The sequence below is a fragment of the Bos taurus genome, chromosome 13 (assembly GCF_002263795.3).
Source record: "Bos taurus isolate L1 Dominette 01449 registration number 42190680 breed Hereford chromosome 13, ARS-UCD2.0, whole genome shotgun sequence".
NCBI classification, from domain to species: domain Eukaryota; kingdom Metazoa; phylum Chordata; class Mammalia; order Artiodactyla; family Bovidae; genus Bos; species Bos taurus.
Genome location: NC_037340.1, coordinates 59,066,475 through 59,087,463, shown reverse-complemented (window position 1 = coordinate 59,087,463; position 20,989 = coordinate 59,066,475). Strand labels below are relative to the sequence as shown.

The 20,989-nt window shown below is 46.7% G+C and overlaps 1 long non-coding RNA gene across 1 annotated transcript; it reads right to left on the bottom strand.

Annotated features, from left to right (window-relative positions):
- Positions 1–884: 884 nt before the first annotated feature.
- On the bottom strand, positions 885–20,513 carry LOC132346942 (uncharacterized). Its single transcript, XR_009496969.1, has 3 exons — positions 20,368–20,513; positions 3,970–4,340; positions 885–3,254 (listed from the first exon to the last, which is right to left on the bottom strand). It is a non-coding gene; the product is annotated as an uncharacterized lncRNA (long non-coding RNA).
- Positions 20,514–20,989: the final 476 nt, after the last annotated feature.

Genomic DNA, 20,989 nt, shown 5'->3' with positions numbered 1-20,989 from the left:
CTACTGCACATCCTTCTCAGAAGTAGAGTCCACTGTGTGATGAGGTGTCTGAGCTCTATGGGTGAGGATGCACCTAGCCTTTCCTGGATCTCAGCCCTGGAAACCAGTCAGGGTGAGCCAGCTCTTCCGGTGAGGTCAGGCCCAGAGCTGGTGACAGCAAAGAGGCCAAATGGGCGCACAGGGCATGGGGGCAGGGGATGGCATTTGAGATAAGCCTGGAAAGGAGGTGGAGGAGGGGCAGGAGCCACTGCTGCAGGTGGGGACATGGCTAGGAATCTTGCGGGAGTGGGGGTGATGGGTGCGGTGCCTCCATGGGGCTGGAGAATCTGGCGCTTGGACAGGGCATCTCCATCTTGGGACATCTCTTCTTGGCCACATGTTGGTGAAGCCACATGTTCTTGGGTGCTGTGTCTCCCCTAGTCTCACAGGGGTTCTGGGGAAGAATGATATGTCCTCTGCTCTCTGAGGGCTCCAGTCCTTGCCCATGGGTCCTGCCTGGGGACTGTCTCACTCACTATTCCACCACAGGCATTACTGTGTCATGGACCCCAGACCCTCTCCTGACTTCCAGTTAAGAAATCAAACACTCCCCAGAGACCTCTGTGAGCAGCACTTTTTCCTGAAGGTTTAGGAAAAATGCAAATAACTTAAAACGAGAGAGATATCCTTGGTAAAACCTTCGCTGAGGTATCCACTGGTCTAAGCCCCGGCATCTCACCTGTCTTCCTTTCCAGCTTTCTCTGTCACCTTTGATTACACTTCCTGATCACACGTGTCGTCTTTTCCTAACCCTACGAAAGGTGCTTCCTCACTCCCATGCCCCTGGACACTTATGAGGGTGTTTCCCTAATATTCAGTTCTCTACCCTCGAAAAATGCCAGCACCTGGAGGGTTGAGATCATTCTAGTCACTATTCTTTTTTTTTAAATGTACTTATTTGACTGCATCGAGTCTTAGTTGAGGCACATGGGGTCTTTGTCGAGTCTTGCAGGACCTTGTGCATATGGCTCTTGTGCTCTAGAGCAAGCAGGCTTCAGGAGTTACGAGGCAACCGGCTGTCTGGTTGTGGTGCACGGGTTTGGTAGCCCTGCAGCATGTGGGATCTTAGTTCCCCGACTAGGAATCGAACCCATGTTCCCTGCATTGCCAGGCATATTCTTAACTACTGGACCACCAGGGAAGCCCCCCGTCGCTCTTCTACATCAGGTGTTGGGAAGCTTTCTGTAAATGGTCCAATGGTAAATATTTTAAGATTGCTGGCCACACGGTCTCAGTTTTGACCATCAACTCGCATTACCTTTGTAGCATGAGAGCGTCTGTACACCATGTTTCACTGAGTGTGTGGGTCTCTGTTCTGATAAAACTTTGTTCATCAAAGGCAAGCCCCGGAGCTGTTGTTTGCAGACCCCTGTTTTAACAATCAGTTATTTAGTGGAGAGAGTCACCCTATATGTACACCCGACTTACTTCCTGAGCATTGAAACCACTGAATCATAATACGGGTCTTTCCTGGGCACCCGCTGTATGCCTGGCCTCGTGCTAAGGGCTGTGAGAGGGTGGAGAACTGTTCTGAGAGAACTTCTCATGGTTAGGCAGTCTTTGAAGATGAGATAAGGTAAAATTTGTATTAATGTGTGTAGTGGGTTGATGGTGTCCCCTCCAAAACTGATGTCCACCTGGAGTCTCAGGATGTGACCTATTTGGAAGTAGGATCTTTTCGGATGTAATTAAGGTAAAGAGCAAGAAATCATCCTGGATTAGGGTGGCCCCTGAATCCAATAAGAGTTTTCTTGGAAGAGACAGAAAGGACACATAAAGAGACACAGGGAAGAAGTCTGAGTGAAGACAGAGGCAAGGGCAGGAGTGAGACAGCCATAAGCCAAGGAATACCAGAGCCACTAGAAGCTGGAAGAAGAAAGGGACAGACTCTCTTTAGAGCCTTCGGAGAGAGTGTGGCCTGTCAGCACCTTGATTTTGGACTTCCAGCTTTCAGAACTGTGAGAAAATAAACTTCCGTTGTTTTAAGCCACCCAATTTGTGACAATTTGGTATGGTAGCCTCAGGAAATCAATATACTGGAAATTTCCCCAAAGTGTTTTTCACTCCTGCCCCCTTGAGAAAGAGAAGCAAAGATCTCATTGTGTTTATGCATCAGATGTTGAGTGAGATTTGGTTTCACATGAACCATGAAACGGAGACAACGCTGTATGGGTTTGGAATCCCTGACTATAGAACTATCTTGATTTCTACTCTCATGAAATGACCCTCTTGAAGTAAGTAGTGTTAAGCAATCCTGCCAATAGTGTCTCAAGTTGCATCCATCTTGGGGGTAATGAAGCCAAAGAGGAGAAGGCCCTGCTATGATGTCACAGCCCAGCAAGAAGGCACCAATCAGAGCCAGGACGCTCTGGTCGGACCTGTGGCAGGAAGGGAGGATGTAGGCTCACTCTGTTCAGATGATCACAATGCTGAGAGACCAGCTTGCCTCAGACTCTTCCTGGAGAAGAAATATCCAGGATGTTGCTGAAGATGGGACCTCAGCCAAGTCAAGTCTCACAAGTGACTGGGGGAGTGGTACAGATGCAAGTGAAGAATTCAGGACTTTGGGGTTTCCTTCCATGTGAGTTGACTCCACCTCAACCACATGGGATGGAGGAGGCGTGTCTTCCCAAAGGAAGGATCCTAGGTAAACAATGTCTGCTCACTACATGGGAACCATAGACACAACACTGAACAGCTTGGAGTTCCGTGCACACATGTGCACACATGCACACACATGCCTGTACACACACTCCTACACACAAGTCTCTCTCTACCCTGTGAGGCTTCCAACTTTGAGTGGATGGCAGGCCTTCTCTGGGGTGGCAGGCAGGACTAGTATTTGTAACTGGGCTCCTGAAACTTCACACTGGATAGAGAATCAGAGTTCTGAGGGTGCCAGCAACAGAAACTGGCTCTGACTAATGAAGGAGAAGAGGATTTATGGACAGGACATGGGGAAGTCACAGGGCAGTGTTGAATGAGTGGGTGGATGGGTGGATGGGTGGATGTATGTATGGATGGATGGATAAATGGATGAGTGAATGGATGGATGGGTAGATAGATGGATGGATGAACCAGATGTCTTCTTGCAGATTAAGGACCTGTTGGAGGAATCATGCAGGTGTCCAGGTGAGCAGCCACCTCTGTAAGGATCTCTTTGGAGCTCAATTTCCCTTTGTATTCACAGTATGTGGTTGTGGCCTCCGTCATCCCTGTACAGAGGGTAAGGATCACAGTATTTACTGTTTGAAGATAACTTTTCCTCTAATGCCCTCCAGATGGTGGTGGTGGTGGTGGTTTAGTCGCTAAGTCGTGTCCGACTCTTTGTGACCCCATTGATTGTAGCCCACTAGGCTCCTCTGTCCATGGGATTCTCCAGGCAAGAATACTGGAGTGGGTTGCCATTTCCTTCTCCAGGGGATCATCCCAACCCAGGGATCGAACCCAAGTCTCCTGCATTGCAGACAGATTCTTTACCATCTGAGCTACGAGGGAAGCCTAATGCCCCCCAGGGTCACTGCAAATGGCTATAAAATCTCTCCAGAAAAGACACAGGAAGAATTATTATTATATCACATTCCCCATCCGAAGCAGAAGAATAGCCCTCGGTTGAAACTGGCTCGTGTAGTTTTGGCTCCTGAGGCCCCAAACCTCAGGAGCCTTCCTGCTCCTGAGGTTTGGGGTGCCTTATCTGGGAGTAGTTGAATCCATGCCTTAGATACCATCAGGATCCCGGCAGGGGAGGAGAGGAGCTTTCTTACTTTCATCCCAATTTTATCAACCCTCTGGAGGAAATGAGGGTGGGGACTATGACCCCGAAAGATTCTGAAGCATTCTCCATGGAATTTTAGGGGGTCCTGCAGCATTTGCTCTAACTCACCAACACTTGTCCCATGACTACCTCAAGAATCTCAAGGACTTGCTTACTTTGTCCTGATGATTTTCAAAAGGTGCTTAAAAAAAAATTCTTCCCAGTATGCTGGGCCATGTGGCGGAGCTTGGGTGCAGTTTCATAGCTTTCAGAAGGATGGTTTTCTTCATCTTTCCAGACTTCAAGGTCTCAAGGAACCACTTCCATAGGTCACAGACAGGAGTGTGGTGATCTTCGTTTTATAGATGCGGAGAAGTGAAACCTTCAGAGGGGCTGTGATAAATCAGAAGTCTTGCAAGCCATTCTCTGTGTCTTCCAGTTAAAATCTCTAAACCTCCACTTTGCCCACAGAGGACCATCCTTCTCTCAACGGATAATAAATTTTGAGCCGAGTCGAAATCAGAACTCTGGCAGATCTGAGCTGGCCCTAGGAAGAAGTGGTTGGAAAACGGTTTCCATGGGTACGGATTTTGACATAATCAACTGCAAATGTTCACCACCCCAAGATGACAAAACTCCAGCAACTCCAAAGCTGTTAAGGATAGCTTTAGGGCAAATTTTAATTAAAACTAGATAGCATATATGAAAAGCATCTAATTTGTAGTCTATAAAAGAGTTTAGGAAGCACAACTCCAGAGCCTGGGGACCAGTGGCTGTAACAATTATGTTGCAACTTTTCACAGCACAATCACAACATGTTAATTTGTTAATGAATCAGTCAGAGCAGGAGAGCTCCTGACAGCAGGAGGAAAACACAGAGATTACATTTACAATTCTATTTTTAAATAAATTAAATGTTTCAAGTCAAACTCAAACTTCACATGAAAGTTTTGACTTTCTACTGATATTTTTAAAGCTCAGATTGCCTGCTAAAATGAGGATTAAGTTTCTTGGGATTTCTCAGGGAGAACTAAGTGATTTCTTTATTTGAAGGTGGCTGCAATTCCGTATGTGCTAAACGTGGCCATTTAGTGGAGATGAAAAGTGGCCTGTTTTTCCTCTTCTCCTTTGTGAAGTTCTGGTCCTTGTACTAAATATGGACTCAGGAAGGAGTCAGCAATGGAGGGAAAGAAACTGGAGATGATGAGAAGCTTCATGGTGGGTAATCCTACTTTTGAATACAATAGAAAGAAAATCTAAAGAGGAAGGAAGGTGAGGGGTGGTGGCCAGCAGGGTGGGATGAGGATGAAATGGGTGGTTTTAACCCCAAGGTGGTGCTAGCTCTCAGCCTGAAAGTGTGTCCTCAATTTTGTACCTCGTTCATCTCACCCTAGTCCTGCCCCTGAAACCACACAGCCTGAGTTCACCAAACTCCAGCTAAATGGATCCCATAAAACCCACCAGTCTCAGCATCCCCGGACACAAGGCAGGGTGGGGGACTGGGAGTGGGAAGATTTAGGGGCCTTAATAGAATGCAGTGAAATCACTGAACTTTTGCAAATCTTACAAAAGCATATGCTCACGAGGAGACAATGCAAGGACCCTATTCAGGACCTTGGAAGGACCTGTATGAGTGAGGGGCCTTGAACTCACACTTGGAAGGACCTGTATGAGTGAGGGGCCTTGAACTCACACTTGGAAGGACCTGTATGAGTCAGGGGCCTTGAACTCACACTTGGAAGGACCTGTATGAGTGAGGGGCCTTGAACTCACACTTGGAAGGACCTGTATGAGTCAGGGGCCTTGAACTCACACTCCACACACTTTAGTCAAACCACTGTCATGGTTTAACTAAACCATGACAAACATGTCATCTCACATGTTCTTCAGATTCTCATATGTTCTTCACCAAATCCAAAGAGACAGACATTACCACTAATCCACATCAGAGAGAGGAAAAAATGGGGACACAGAGGAGGTGCCTAATAGGAGTTGGGTCACACAGCTAATAACCCGCAGAGCTGAGATTTGAACTCACTTGTGTTGATGCCAGAGCCCTGACCCTCACCTGCACCGGCCACTGTTTCTCCAGGAAGGAAGGGACCTCCAGGCACTTATTGTTCTAACGGGGAAGAAACAGGGGAATGGAGGAGTAGACACACACGGCTGTAACAACTACAGGCGTAGCAAGCACAGGAGCCTGAAATGGTGTGACGAGGATAGGCATAACACCTATGTGTGTTATACGCACAGGTATAACACACAGGTGTAACTAGCACAGGGGGCTGGAATAGTGTAACAAGCACAGGTGTAACACTCACAGGTGTAACAAATATAGTGGACTGGAACAAAAATTAAGGCAGTGAAAAATCACCCCCAAATCTGACGTAAAACCAGATTCCAGCAGAGAAGAACCATCTTTCCTATGGCTGGGTCTGACACCAGAGTGGCAGCAAGTGAGAAGCCGCTTCAAGGAGATGTTGGGGCAAAAAGAAGGATGGGCAGGGAGGAGGGAGGAGTTTTCCCACCATCTCCCAATCCTGGGGCTGATTCTTAAAGCAGCCCCCTTTTTATTTTTTTGAACTTTTATCCTCCTGGATAACAGAGTATTACTTATTTCTGAATGTAATGGGAAGATTACAATAAGGAAACTTAGTCTGGTGGAAGCATTATTTTTCTTTCAATCACCCAGCATCTACTCTTCAGAATAGCTGCTCCCCTCTGCTCTATATGGTCCAGGTTGGCTCCATCAATTCTTTGCCCAAATGGTAGTGCTGAAGCTAACTGGCCAATGGGAGTGTCCCATTTCTTTGGGCATGATGATTGGTCTAAGGGTGGATCCAAGACCCAAACTGACCAATCAGAGTCCTTCCCTGGCAGATGAAGATGCTGGCCAAGAAAGTAGCTGTAAGGATGCCCTTGAGTTGGGCCACTGCTGCCTGTGATGGACGCTTGGTGGAGAATGAGGCACAAGAAACTGAGGGAAGCAGAGCTGAGAGCCTGCAAGAGACAGACAGAGATGGAGGACAGCCCTGACAGCAGAGCTGAGCAGGAAGCATGTCTCACTAGATCCCCAGAGAGCCCCAGGAAGGAAATGCCATTTATCATCAACCTGTATTACAAGCAAGGCAACAAGAAGTGAATTACCTGCTCAAGGTTCACATGACAAGCAGGTGGTAGAGCCCAGGTTGGCATGTTTGCCTGCAAGCCCCAGTTTAGTCATTCTGCTGATACCTAGCAGACTGCCATGTGCTGACCCAGGGCTAGATGCTAGCAATCCACCTGCAGTAGACACCGTGGCTGCCTCCAGAAAGCCCCTGGACCAGAGGGGAAACATGTGAGAGCAAAGTGGTAGGACTCAGAGGTGTTACAGGGTTGTGTGAGGGCGCATGGAAGAAATCAGCTTGCCTTGAGGGTTGGAAGGAGGGTCAGGGCAGGGTGCTCCAAGGAGGAAATATGTTGGCTGAGTCTTGAAGCTGGAGTTGGAGAGAGAGCAGAGGACACAGAAGCTTGAAGGCTTGGAAGAATTGGGGACTCAGGTGTATTTAGCTGCTGATAAATCAGTAAGAGGGAGCGCAGGTTGCTGGGGGATGAGGGCGTACCCATCAGGGTAGTTTTAGTTCAAGAGATCAAAATTTATCCCGAAAGAACTGAAGGAGAAAGGAACTGGCTGATGTCATAGCGGATGGGGAGGTGTGTCCTGGCACATGTTCACAAGATAAAAGGAGAAGCTGGAGGAATGGGGGTCCCTTGGACTGGAACAGGGGACTCCCCATCCCATGCTTGTGGAGAGTCTCCATCTCTGCTGGTCTTAATCTGCTTTGCCTGTGCTTCATTCTTGCCTCTGGCAGATGGAGCTTCTTGTGGTCAGGAACAGCAGCCTACAGTTCTAGCTTGCCGCCTCCAATGGAAAGAGGTTTTCTTTTCCCAGGAAATGTCTATCCATCCCAGAGAAGGTCTCATTGGTTCAGTCTGGCTACAAGACCACCCCTTGGACCAATTGCTGATGCCAGGGACATAGGCTACTATGGTTGGCCAATCTGAATCTTGGAGCCTCCTTTATGACTAGGGGGCAATGACCAAAGAAGGAGAATATAAAAGTTGGCTAAACTGGCTAAATTAATAAGTAAAATTTTATATATTAATTTATTTATTTACCGATCTACCTACTTATCAACCTGTTTTGTTTTGTTTGTGCTCAGTCACATCTGACTCTTTGTGACCCCATGGAGTGTAGCCCACCAAGCTCCTCTGTCCATGGAATTTTCCAGACAAGAATACTGTAGTGGGTTGCCATTTCCTACTTGAGGGGATTTTCCCAACCCAGAGATCGAACCCATGTCTCCTGTGGCTCCTGCATTGGTAGGCAGATTCTTTACTACTGAGCCACCTGGGAAGCCCACCTATATATATCTATTTACCTACCTACCTGCCTGCCAGCCAACTCAGCTTCCTGAGTAGACTAGGATAGTAAAGGACTCAGCGCCCTTATGCACAGGAAATTTATAACAGAAAAAAGCAATACTTAGTGATTTAAAATTAACTCCAACCTTGGAGTGAGCAGTGAATTCTTAGGTATGACACCAAAAACATAAGCAACAAAAGAAAATAGGCAAATTGGATTTGTCACAATTAAAAACTTGTGTGCATCAAAAGACATTATCAAGAAAGTGAAACAACCACCTGCAGGGTGGCAGAAAAGATTCGCAAATCTTGTGTCTGATAAGGTTTTCGTATCCCGAATATATGAATAATTCCTACAACTCAACAACAAAAAGACAAACAACACAATTTAAAATGGGCAAAGAAAAAGAAAATAAGAAATGGGCAAAGGACTTGAATGGATATTTCTCCAAAGAAGATGTAGAAATGGCCAATAAACACCTGAAATATTCTCAGCATCATTAGTCATTAGGGAATGCAAACCATAATGAGATACCACTTCATACCCACTAGGATGGCTATAAATAAAAACTTTTAACAAGTAAAATAACGGTGTTGATGAGGATGTAGATAAGTTGGAATCCTAGTATGTTGCTGGTGGGAATGTAAAATTGTGCAGTCACTGTGGAAAACAGGTGGCGGTCCTATATGACCTCGCTTAAGTGTGGAATCTAAAAAATAATACAGATGCGCGTACATGCAAAATAGAAACAGATTCACTGATACGGAAAACGAACCAGGGGTTACCCAAGTGGGGAGGGGCAAATCAGGGGTGTGGGATTAAGAGATGCAAACTACTGTGAACACAATGAACAACAAGGATGCATTGTACAGCACAGGGAATGGTAGCCATTACCTTGCAATAGCTTTTAATGGACTATAATCTGTAAAACTCCTGAATCACTATGCTGTGCACCTGAAAGTAACATAAGATTGTAAATCAACTATAGTTCAACGAAAATTTAATATAAATAAAACAAATAGCCATGAATGACAAAAACAGCAGTGTGGCAGTCTCTCAAAAAGTGAAACATAGAATTACCATATGACCAGGCAAATTCACTTCTAGGTATATGCCAAAAAAATAAACATAGGGGCTCAAACAGAGGCTTGTACATCTGTGTTCACTGCCACATTTTTCCCAACAGCCAAAGGATGGAAAAAACCCAAGTGTCCATCAACAGATGACAGATAAACAAAATGTGGCTTATATACAAAATGAGATATTATTCAACCATAGAAAAGAAAAAGTTCTGATATATACTACATCCTACTTTGGCCGCCTCATGCGTAGAGTTGACTCATTGGAAAAGACTCTGATGCTGGGAGGGATTGGGGGCAGGAGGAGAAGGGGACGACAGAGGATGAGATGGCTGGATGGCATCACCGACTCGATCGACATGAGTTTGAGTGAACTCTGGGAGTTGGTGATAGACAGGGAGGCCAGGAATGCTGCAATTCATGGGGTTGCAAAGAGTCGGACACGACTGAGGGACTGAACTGAACTGAACTGATGGCTGAACCTTGACATCATTACACAAAGTGAAATAAACCAGACACAAAAGGACAAATATTGTGTGAGTCTATTAGTATGAAATATCTGGAGTAGGCAAATTCATAAGGACAAAAAATAGATTAGAATGACCAGGGGCTGGGGTTGGTTGCTGGGGTGGGAGAGGGGCAGACATTGGGGATTTATTGCTTAATATGCAGAGTTTCTGTTTGGGGTGATGAAAACAATTTAGAAATACAGTGGTGATGGTTGCACAACATTGCAAATTTAATTAATGCCACTGAATTAAACAGCAAATTTTATATTATATGTATTTTACCACAATGGAAAAAAAATTTTTTTACATGATCTTTGAGAGTCACATTAAAGAATCTGGTTCTGTCACAGGTTCAAAACCCCCAGGGAATGTCTGGGAGGAAGTATCTCAGGTTACTTGCATTTCTTCTCTCCGGGGACTGTACTGTATTGGTTCAAATACCTCTATCCCACAGTGAGTAAGAGAAAAAAATTCCAAACTTAAACACACGCAGGCTTGTGCTCTGCCGATGCAGTCTCTGACAGTTTGAGCTGAAGTTGACCTTGCTCAGTCCTCAGTCCTGTTGGACTCTTTGTGACCCCATGGACTGTAGCTGCCAGGCTGTTCTGTCCATGGGATTTTCCAGGCAAAAATACTGGAGTGGGTTGCTATTCCCTTCTCCAGGGGATCTACCCAACTCAAGGATCGAATCTAGGTCTCCCGTATTGCAGGCAGATTCTTTACCGTCTGAGCCACCAAGGAAACTCTGAAGGGATGAAAAGAAGAAGACTTCTTGGCCAAATGCTGCTGAGGAGCTTATTTCAGGGGAAAACCTCAAAAAAAACTGGTCTGGCTGAGCTTGATGTCCTCTTGGCGAATCTCAGGCTGCTTCTTCCATGGCCCCTCTATCAGAAGGTGGACTCCCAGGCACTCCTTCATATTGTAGATTTTGGTATGCGGCTTCCATTGCAGCATTACGTAAATAAAAAACCAAAGCCCAGATGTCCTCTAATAAAGGGTTGGATAGGCAAGTCATGACACAATTGTGTAACAAGATACTCTGCAGCCACAAAAATGATGTTGCAGGACCAAAATTAATAACCACTGTGGGAATTCCCTGGTGGTCCAGTGGTTTAGAATCTTCCTCCCAATGCAGAGGATGTGAGTTAGATCCCCGGTCAGGGAACTAAGACCCCACATGCTGGGGTGAGCTGTGTGCACTTCTTAGTCACTCAGTCCTGCCCAACTCTTTGACCCCACGGACTGTAGCCTGCCAGGCTCCTTTGTCCATGGAGATTCTCTAAGCAAGAGTACTGGAGTGGGTTGCCATGCCCTCCTCTAGGGGATCTTCCCAATCCAGGGATCAAACTCAGGTGTCCTACTTTGCAGGCAGATTCTTTACCATCTGAGCCGCCAGGGAAGCTGGGGTGAGGGTGAGGGAGACGGGCAACTAAGCCTGCATACTGGTACTATTGAACCTGCACACCACAACTAGAGAGAAGCCTGCGTGCTGCAGCTAAGGCTCGACACAGCCAAATAAATAAAAAAATACTGAAAAAAAACCCCACTGTACAGTGATGCCCAGTTTACATAGTAAGCCCTGTATTGGCAGTATCATATGTAATCCACCCAATAAAATACTGAGATTATCCCCTATTACAGATGGGTAGACTGAGGTGGACAGAGGTTACATAACTCATTCAGAGTCATAGAGCTAGTCTGGCAGACTAGGAGGTAACACACCCTGTCTGTTTTAGTTCCAAATCTGGCACTCCTACTCTCTGCTCTTGGTTCTTTAGAAATGTATCCACTGAGCTGGAAAGATGCTCAGTTTATTTCACGGACAAATAAAGCTTAAAGCATTATATATTTCTGAAAGAAATTCAGTACTGAATTTACAGGCATAGAATAAAGCAAGTGTGTGTTCAGTTGCTAAGTCATGAACAACTCATTGAGACCCCATGGACTGCATCATGCCAGGCTACCCTGTCTTTTGCTATCTCCTGGAGTTTGCTGAAATTTATGCCCATTGGGTTGCTGATGCTATCTAAACCACCTCATCCTCTGCCACTTTCTTCAAGGATATAAACTGAATTTAATAATAACTGTGCCTTGGAGGTGGAATGGGGAGAGGCTTTTATTTTTCCTGTGATGCTTATTCATATTATCTAGTTATTCTGTCTTTCTCTTGTCCCGTACAGTAGAGATGAGCCACATGTGGTTATTTAAATGTTAATTAATTAAAATTAAATATATTTAAGAAGGGCTTCCCAGGTGGTGCTAGTGGTGAAGAACCTGCCTGCCAATGCAGGAGACTTAAGAGACTCAGGTTCGATCCCCGGATCAGGAAGAACCCCTGGAGGAGGGCCTGGCAACCCACTCCAGTATTCTTGCCCAGAGAATCGCATGGACAGAGGAGTCTGGCAGGCTGCAGTCCATGTGGTTGCAAAGAGTGGGACATGACTGAAGCGACTTAGCATGCACGCATATTTGACAATGTGCTGCCTTGGTCGCGCTAGTTGCATTTCAAGGGCTCAGGAGCCACATGTAACAGTGACTTTGGTATTGGAAGTTTTCACTACAGAACGTTTTCACTCCTGGGGAATGGCATTGATTGGTAATGCATGGATTTCTTAGATAATTGAAACTGTCAGTACATTTCAGACAGCAGAAGAGAAGAAAAGTCTATTTTAAAAACAGGATATTTTCTAGTTTTAAATGACACCAAAAGCCATGGTACAGATACATACAGAGGAGGGAAAATGCACAGAGAGCTTTATTGAGAGAGGCATTTTAGAGTGATGCAAAGAGAACGAAGCAGAAGTAGAGACTAAAGAGAGACGTACACATGAGAGTTACCTGGGAATAAAAATATCTCCACTTTCTTCTTGAATACCTTCAATAAGGGCTAAATTATGTACTATTGTCTTTCTAATAAAAACGTTCTATTTTAATTTTTCACCTCTGTATACTGTTTTATCAGGTATAAAACTACACGAATCCCATAAGAATGAACTTTGAAAATATTTGTAAGCAATCTATTTTGGGGCTGTAAAAATATTTTATGTTGATAACTATTTCTTCTGCCCTATAATAAAATAAAACCCCTACATTACTCTGTGTGTGGGGGGGAATCTCATAGGTGTAAAATAAGCTAGATTGAACCCAGGTCTCCCACGTTGCAGGCAGATTCTTTACCAGCTGAGCCACAAGGGAAACCCAAGAATACTGGAGTGGGTAGCCTATCCCTTCTCCAGCGATCTTCCTGACCCAGGAATTGAGCCAAGGTCTCCTGAATTGCAGGCAGATTCTTTACCAACTGAGCCATCAGAGAAGCCCTATAACATAAGCTACAAGGACATATTGCACAACATGGAGAATATAGCCAGTGTTGTATAATAACTAGAAATGGAATATAAACTTTAAAAATTATGTATCAGTATATTGTGCACCTATAACCCATATAGTATTGTGTACATCAACTCTGCATGTGTGTGGACTTAGTTGCACAGTCGTGTCCAACTCTGTGATCCAATGGACAGTAGCCTGCCAGGCTCCTCTGCTCACTCCAGCAAAAATTAATTAATTACGTTAGAAAAAACTAAGTGTGCCCCAGGCAGGCCGAAAGGTGAGGATGAGAGAGAGGAGATGTCTTTTTCATGTGCAGAAATCTGGAAGAAGTCTCAGAACTGTCAGTGGGCAGGTGCAGGCTCAGTTTCCTGTGCTGTCTTCCTTCACAGACCAGGATGGCTGTTGCCCTGGTTAGCATATCATCCCAAGACCAAAACCTCCAGAGGCCGAGTGAGGCTGGTACGTCCTGTGTGTCTGTTTTAAGAGCAACAGAGTGTTTCCCAGGAGCCCTGGGGAGCCTCCCTTCACACTTCACTGGCCAGAATTACATCAAAATCCTGTGCCCGAAGCAAACACTGGTTTGATTTAAAAACAAAGTCTGGGGTCACCCATTGGGATCAGATGCAACTCAATTTCCAACCCAAACAACAGCACTAGGGTTGGACTCTTGGTTTATAGAATGGCTGCAGAAGTTCTGGGTGTCACGTCCTCACCTCTGCAGTGGAAGAGACAGCTGTTAGGCCTAGCAAAAAAGAAAGTGAAAGTGAAGTTGCTTAGTCGTGTCCGACTCTTTGGGACCCCATGGACTATAACCTATCAGGCTCCTCTGACCATGGGATTTCCCAGGCAAGAATGCTGGAGTGGGCTGCCATTTCCTTCTCCAGGGGATCTTTCCGACCCAGGGATTGAACCCGGGTCTCCTGCATTGCAGGCAGAAGCTTTACATCTCTGCAAGTTTCATTGACTCTAGTCAAGTGACTATATCATTGATTCATTGGGTGATCCTGAACCAATTAAGTCTCAAGGTACTCCCAAGGCAATGAGCTAAGAATGGGGGACAAGTGCCCCAAAGACAATTATTGCACTTTTCACTAGAAGCAGAGAAGAAAAGAAGTGGGGCAGTCAGTGGTAGATTGTCACTATAAGCTGGGAATGTAACAGCAAGATCAGACGAGGCAAAGTCTTGAAGGCCACCTTCCTCTCTGGATGTGGCATGATGTGCCTAGTCATTGGGAGCAGTGAGAGTAGGGAGGGCAAATAGAGGAAAAGCTGAAGACTGTTTCTTAAATCAAATCAAGGTAGACTCTGTTTAGAAGTCACCTGAGCAAGGAAAGAAGAAAAGAACATCTCTTTGAGCTGCACCTCAATGAAAGGGCTCATTTCTTTGCCTGTTTCTCTAACCTTTTCTTTAATCAGGAAATCACAACAGGATTAGCAATTTTCTGCAAAGAAACTCTTTGGATGACCTTCTCTGGGAACAAATTTGGGTGCCACCATATGCAAGCTATATTATTATTTTTAATGAATTATGCATGCCTAAAAAGAGTTCTCTCTTGGAGGAGAGCACAGAAACCCACTCCAGTGTTCTTGCCTGGAGAATCTCATGGACAGAGGAGCCTGGTGGGCTACAGCCCACAGGGTTGCACAGAGTCAGACACAACTGAAGAGACATAGCATGCACTGTGTATTTCTATATCTGCTTCCGTCTCATTGATTAGCCTCTGTTTCTCTGTTAAATAATTTATCTTCATTTCATATATCCAATCATTCAGTTATCCATCCTTCCATCCACCCATTTTTTTCACCCGAATGTTCCTTCTATTCACTACACTTCTGTGGATTTTCATCTAATTTGAGTGTCTTGGGGGACAGTTGACTCTCTTTTTCATTCTGCTTTATTCTTGAACGGATGCTGATCCATACCTTGGCCTTTCACAGTAAGAGCTCAGACCATGCTATGAATCATTTATTCTTAGAAAAGTTTTGCTGCTTGATATGCTGAGCAATTCCCTCTTAATCCTTAAACAGATTCCAGTAAGGATAAACGTGGCTTGTCAAGGCTTTGGGGATTGGGTTTGTATTTCCTCTGAATGCAGCACGGTGGTGACGTTAGCTCCAAGGTGGAAGCTGGAACTCCCCAGTTTAGTTTGGAGCTGAAATAAGATGCACCTGAAATAAGATGCAATCAACATGTACAGTTACTGTGGAGTTGCCTCCCCCTGCCCCACCTCCAAGAAGTTCTTGTTAAACTGAAGTCTGCCTTATAATTAACAGCCTCTTAGGATCAAGGAAATGCAGCACATATGAATCTTTAAAAACATGTTCAATCACAATTTATGGGACATGTTTTATCTTAATCTAAAATATTCCCCTTTAGGGAAGCAGATACAGTAAAGCCAGCACCTCTGCAACAGCTTCCCTGCAAAATGGGAGAAGTGACAGGAGGAGGGCTGGTTGAGCTCTTGCTACCTGCCAGGCTCAGGATGACAAGCCTTAGAGTCCCTGCATGGCTTAACTTACAGATAAGGGGTCTGAGGCTCAGAGAAGGGTAGAGTGCAGGAAGGGCAGGGCCCCAGCCACGGTCCTCACCCCTGTGTCTTTCGTCTACAGCAGGGCTCTCAGCTGCAGCACCAATGGGGCTGGGAGCTCTCTGTGGCGGGCTGTCCTGTGCACGGTGGCATGTTTGGCAGCATCCCTGTCCTCTGCCCACTAGACACAGTAGCACCTCCCCAACTTGTAATGACCAAAGTGTCCCCTGCGGGGGGCGAGGATCAAAATCTTCCTGGCTGAGCACCACAGGTCTACACAAACTGCAGCAGGCAATGGATGAGATGGCTCCACGGTCCAGAGCCTCTTACCTCAAAATGGCTTTCTTGCCCTGCCCTGGGTACCACTGATGTCCTGGATAAGGATGTGGGTTTTGAATGTGGGAGGTGCCCCCATGCCAGCTCACTCATCCATAGCCCTTTGCCCTACCCCAGCCTTCAGTTCAGTGCTTTAGAGAACAAGTACTCTAATAAACTTTTAAAAGATGAACTGAAAATCAACCTTCTCTAACTAGACACCTAAAAAATTAACAAGCAAAGGGAAGGATCCACGATACTATAGTTTGTGCCAGAATGGAAATGATCTATAAGTTTCTGGAGCTGTAACAAAGTACCACAGACTGAGTGGTTTAAACAACAGAAATTTATGGTCTCACAGTTCAGGAGGCTGCAGGTCTGAGATCCAGGTACTGGAAGAGCCATGCTGCTTCTGAAAAGAAGCGTCTGTTCCAGGCCTCTCGCCCCTGCCTTCCCCGACAGCTTCTGATGCTCCTGGGCCCAGGCAGCACTGCTTAAGTCTTCACACGGGGCTCTGCCTGCGTCCAAAGCTCTCCTTTCTGTAAAAGGACATCAGGGCTTCCCTGGCGGCTCAGTGGATAAGAATGCCAGTGCAGGGGACACGGGTTCCATCCCTGGTCCAGGAAGACTCCACATCCCACGGAGCAACTGATCCTGAGCACCACAACTACTGAACCTGTGCTCTAGAGCCCATGAGCTGCGACTACTGGGCCCAAGTGCCAAAACTACTGAAGTCCGTGCCCAGAGCCCGTGCCCTAGAGCCCATGCTTCCAAGAGAAACCACAGCAACAAGAAGACCCAGCGGAGCCATAAATAAAAAAATGAAAAAACTTGGAATATTAAGAAAGAAAAAAAGAACATCAGCCCTACTCAGCATGACCTCATCTTTATTTAACTAATTATGTCTGCAAACTCCTGTTCCCAAATACGGTCATGTTCTGCGAATCTAGGGGTTAGGACTTCAAATATGAATTTGGGGAGGGACATGATTCAACCCTAACAAATGCAACTGCTAAAGGGCCTTAGCTTGTGACTAAGCCAGGTACACAGTCCTCTCCTGTGGCTTCTTGTTCCTGTATACAAATCCCTCTACGAGCGTAACCATTATTTCCCATTACCAAAGGTTTAGTGAGCCGAGTACACCAAGGCTCAGAGAAGAGGAAGTATTTGTTCAGAGGTTGTAAGCTACTTAAAGGCAAGGAAAGTCTGTACCCCCGGGGGCCTCAGTTTCCTCACAGTGCAGGGCTGCTGTGGAAATTGAATGAGCTAAGGTCTGTTGAGCTTCCCTGGGTGGCTCAGAAGGTAAAGAATCCGTCTGCAAGGCAGGAGACCTGGGTTTGATCCCTGGGTTGGGAAGATCCCCTGGAGGAGGGCATGGCAACCCACTCCAGGTATTCTTGCTGGAGAATCCCCATGGACAGAGGAGCCTGGCGGGCTACAGTCCTCGGGGTCACAAAGAGTTAGACACGCCTGTGCGACTAAGCGCAGCACAGCACAAGATCCGTCACGCCCTTGGGGCCGTGTCTGAGCCGTAGTAATTGCTTGTTAAATTATACATTTCTGCATGACCCAGAGCAAGAGGTCAATCTGAGAAGGCCGAGGCAACCCTGATGACCAGGGAGGCGGGTGGGCAGCCCACAGACCCTGTGGGATCAGCCAGTGCACTTGGCTTGGCCCCTGGTGGGGTCCTGACATTTCAGTGTTGGAAGACTTCACACAAGAATGTAAATTCCTGATCTTGTTTGAAGAATCCAGGCAATCTGGTATCTTTCCAGGGACCCTGGTCCACTGACTACATGGCAGGGTGTGTGTGTAAGCGTGTGTGTGGGCTCTCCTGGACCCTAACCTGTCACGGGGTTTATGCAGCTCCTTCCCCCATTTCTTTGAAAATATCTGTGACTTCTGGAGCCCCACCCCTTAGGGAGCTATGGGCCTGGAAATAGTTGCTGGGTTCAGTAGGCCACCCCTTCCAGCCCTCCACTCCAGGAGGTTGTGGAGGGACCCCAGCGCAGCCAGGCCCCACGGCTCTGCTCACTCATTGGCCCAGGTAAGCCCCCCATCCTGAGGTGGGCACGTTCAGGAGGGCAGTCCTAGCAACCGCAGACTCACTTTTCTTTTCTTGAGTTTTCCCAAGCCCTCTCGGCTCTCGGTTCACATGCGCTCGATTTTATCTCATCGTGACAGCAAAATGTGCAAAGGAATTTGGAGAATTAAAACCAAATGTACAATGAGAGCGCTGCATGGTGAGGACCCGGCTCCCTTCCTGTAGGCAAAGGATCCACGCTGGGTTCTGCCAACAGCAGCTTGGGTGGGGCAGTGGTCACAGGTCCAGGGCGCCCCTGGGCATTGATGGCCGAGGTGAGAAGTGGAATCCAAGCCTCCTGGAGCCATAAGGATGTTTAGAGATATCCTTGCATGGATAAAGAATCTGCCTGCAGTTCAGGAGACACAGGAGATGCTGGTTTGATTTGGAGGAGGCAATGGCAACCCACTCCAGTATTCTTGCCTGGAAAATCCCATGGACACAGGAGCCTGACGGGCTACAGTCCATGGAGTTGCGAGGAGTCAGACACGACTGAGCACCAACACTTTTTTTCTTTGCAACTTTGACACGTTTGAAAAGGAGACACTGAGACAGACCCACATGATGAGGCTCATCCCGTGTCTCCCCACGAGGCAACTCTATGACTGCATCAGCTTCCTAGCTACCTCTTTCCTGTTTTATATGGGATTTTTTTTTTCCCAGAGGAATTTCTTTTAATCCAGTTTTGCTCTGGGCTCAGACAGATCTGTGTTAAATCTCCAGCTCTGCTGCAGAAGCTCCTGGAAAGGTGGTTTGAACCATCCTTCACCTCATGCCACCCTAAGAAGGTGGTTCCTGCTTCCGTTCCTGCTTTCAGGCAGGACGGGCTGCAAGGGACAGAGGACCCAAGAGCCTGTGGAGCTGAGTGCTGGCTATAGAGCATGAAGGGTACCTCGTCTGCCTGCAGGAGCTTGTCATCTTTCAGCAGATATTTATTGAGCATCTACTACATCCCAGGCATTGTCCTAGGCCCTGAGGATGTGGATGCTGCTCTATAGTTATGCAGTCAAGGAAACATGCCAAGTGCTTCTGTGGGTGAGACACAAGGTGGCCACAGTGGAAGCCGGGAGGCCAGACAGAAGGGAACGTAGGACTGAGAAGGGGGGCCCTTAGATTAAGCCAAAGGTTCTCAACCGCGGGTGACCCTGTCCCCACCCCTGACATTGGCAACAACTGGAGTCATTTCTGATTGTCAGAATTCGACGGCGGGTGGGGTTTCCCTGTGGTCCAGTGGTTCGGACTCTGTGCTCCCAAGGCAGGGGGCCAGGATTGGATCCCCGGTCTGGGAATGAAGAAGATCCCATTACCACAGCTAGAGAGGCTCGAGAGCCGCAATAAAGACCCAGTGCAGCCAAAATAAATAATAAACAGGCACATTAAAAAAAAAGTTTAAAAAAATTATGGGGTTGGGAGCATTGTTATTGGCATCTAGTGGGTAGACACCAGAGTTGGGGGGGGGGTGGGTGAGAGAAGGGAGCTGCTAAACATCCTGGAGAGTCCAGGACAGCCCCTGCCAGAGAATGAACCTGCTCACCTCGCCAGTGCTAGAGGTGAGAAATCTGGCCTAGGGGAGTAGCCATGGGGATGGTGAGAAGGAGCAAATTCGAGGGAGAATTTCTAGTTGAAATAAATGAGACCAGGGCTGTGGGCACCTCTCTGAGTTTGCATCTGAGTTGTATCTGTTTGCTTGGATCGCTTGCTTCTTCTTTGCCTCCACCCTCCTTTCTTGCAAAACCATACCAGTTGCGGGAGCCACAGGAGCAAAACCCCCAAGACCCTCCCATCTGGGCTCCCGCTATGATAGTGGCTGGCTCCCAGCCCAATTTCGAGTCAGAGGGGAACAGATAGCATCCAGAATCTTTAAAAATCAAACTCAGCTCTTGTTTTTCAGTTTTTTTTTTTTTTTTTTTAATGGAGACAGGAGGGCAGTTAAGAGCTTATTAAGTAAAATCCTGAGCTTTCTGTTCACATGAAAAGGTGCTGTGTTTCTCTTGAAATGTGTGTGTGTACCTTTGCTGAGGGAAAGACAGGGAGGGAAGCCCAGAAACTATATTCCTGGGAGAGGCTGAAAACTTTCTTATTAATTCCTCCAAAGATGTGAACCCAAACAACCACTAAATACTCAACCCAGAGCTAAGAAAACTCAGTAAGTGGCTTTTAGGAAAAGAAAAATAAACGGGAAAACCCCAAACAGGAAATACATCCATTCAGTGGAGGCTTTGGTAGATGGCGTCTTGGTCTGGCACCAGAAAGCAGAACCTTGGCCCCAGTGCTGTGGCACGTAAGGTATCCACATCTGACAAATAACTCCATTCACTAACTCACCGTTCCCTTGGTGACGGTGTCCCAGGCTGCAGGCAGAAGGCTGGTGGTACAGAGCAGGATGGTTGGATAACATCACTGATTCAGTGGACATGAACTTGGGCAAACTCCAGGAGATGGTGAGGGACAGGGAGGCCTGGAGTGTTGCAGTCCCTGGGGTCACAAAGAGTCGGTCATGACTCAGTGAATGAACAATAGCAGAGCAGGAGTGACCAGTCCCTGCCCTCATGGAGTGTCAATTTATCCATCACTCTCTTATTATCTGACTTACGACTCTCAGAAACCCCCTTGCTCACGCATCTGACCACTTGCATCTTTCCTGTCTCCCTCCATTGCGGAAGGCGGACTCCAGGATGGTCCCAATGGCCCACACCTCCTGGTGGTCACACCCTTGTGAGAAGTTCTCTCTGTGAGTGTGGGCTGGCCCAGTCCTGCACTTCTAACTAGCAGCAGACAGCAAAGGGGATAGATGTCATTTTTAGGGTTAGGTTACAAAAGACTGTGACTTCTGTCTCCTGCCAGACTCTCTCTGTGGCCTTTTCCCCCTTGCACACTTTGAGGAAGCCAGCTGCCATGATGCAGAGGTCCGCAGGACAAGGAATTGAAGGCAGCTTCTAGCCAACAC